This window comes from Nanorana parkeri, unplaced genomic scaffold, assembly GCF_000935625.1.
Source record: "Nanorana parkeri isolate BGI_ZX_2015 unplaced genomic scaffold, ASM93562v1 scaffold144, whole genome shotgun sequence".
Lineage (NCBI taxonomy): Eukaryota > Metazoa > Chordata > Amphibia > Anura > Dicroglossidae > Nanorana > Nanorana parkeri.
In genome coordinates this window covers 2,291,506-2,292,960 of record NW_017306412.1, presented here as the reverse complement: position 1 = coordinate 2,292,960, position 1,455 = coordinate 2,291,506, and positions in this window count along the sequence as shown.

Here is a 1,455-nt window from a genome sequence, read left to right as displayed (position 1 = left end):
GTCCATGGCATCCAAAAAGCGTCCCTTTAGGTCAAAAGCGGTTTTAGACCAGGTAGAAAACAGCGATAGTAAATTAGAATCACTTGCAGAATTGAGCGATAGCGATTCGTTGGGAAATTCGTCATCAGACACTGAAAGTGACGACAGCGACGGTTCTGCGATCGAGGTCAGTGATGTGCGAACTTGGTACTCTATTGACTGTGGTACAGATCAGGCAGCGCCCCCAGAATTCTCATTTACTGGACCATTTTTTTAATTATTATATTATAATTTTTGTATAATTATTTATTATATTATAATTTATGATTTCGTGTTTCAAACTTTATCATACCCGGAATGTCTACTGGACTCTTGTTTGGATATATTTAGGTGAGTTATTCCTAAGATTTACTAAGAATTACAGGCCTACAATATAAAACAACAAATTGCCATGAAAAACAATGTTTCGCTTTGGCATGCTAAAATCCTGCATAATCAGACCGCCAGGGAGGTTAAGTTCCTGGCTGGGCAGATGTTAGTATATGGGATGGTTTCTGAATACACTTCCAAGCATTTCATATGAACAGACACAGAACACCATGAAAATTCATGTCAAGGTGTGTATGAATTGTTTGGGCTACTAAGGTCATTTTACCTTTAGAATTTGAGATGGGTTTAAAAAATGTCAAGGCACACGAGCCCTTAGACTTATGTCAGTGAAGCCCTCAGCTTTTTGCCCCATCTGATTTGACCAAAATAACTATTTCAAGGAATGCTGTGCTGAGAGAAATATAGAAGCTGCTATTACAGACCACCTTGTGAAAAATGATAGCTGCCAGTCTTTCGTTTTCAAAATCTGAGTCACTGGGGCTCACTTACTAAAGGCAAATAGGCTGTTCACTTTGCAAGGGACTTTTCCCTTAGCTTAGTGAATGAGGTAAAGCTTTTTTTGCTTCCATCATCCAATTATGTGCAAGCAAAAATACTGTTTTTTTTTTTACTTCCTTGCATGTGAATGGGTATTGTTTGCAAAGTGAATTTTCTCCACTAAGGGAAACCTCCCCTGCAAAGTGAACAGTATTTTTGCCTGAATAAATTAACCTTAGTGACCCAAAAATTAATGCAGCATGGCAAGTCAGGATGAAGTCTTTATCCCAATACTTGTTTAGGACCAGTGATTTTAAAAATATCGGAATCACTGGATCAGCATGAGATCAAGCGAGTTATTCTTTTCAATAGGAGAGGTAAACAATATCAGCGACCATACTTCCCAGCCAAGGTTTTCTTTAAAAGGCTACAAACCCTGTTACCCTGATTTGTTACACTATCTACTGCCAAACTGTCAGCTAAGTATGCTAGTAATTAAAAATAAAAACAAAGCCATAAGAAAATAGTTTCATATATTTTAGAGGAAATCTGTGGCCCTATCACTTGAGAAGGAAAACATGAAAAACATGTATGTATATATATATATAT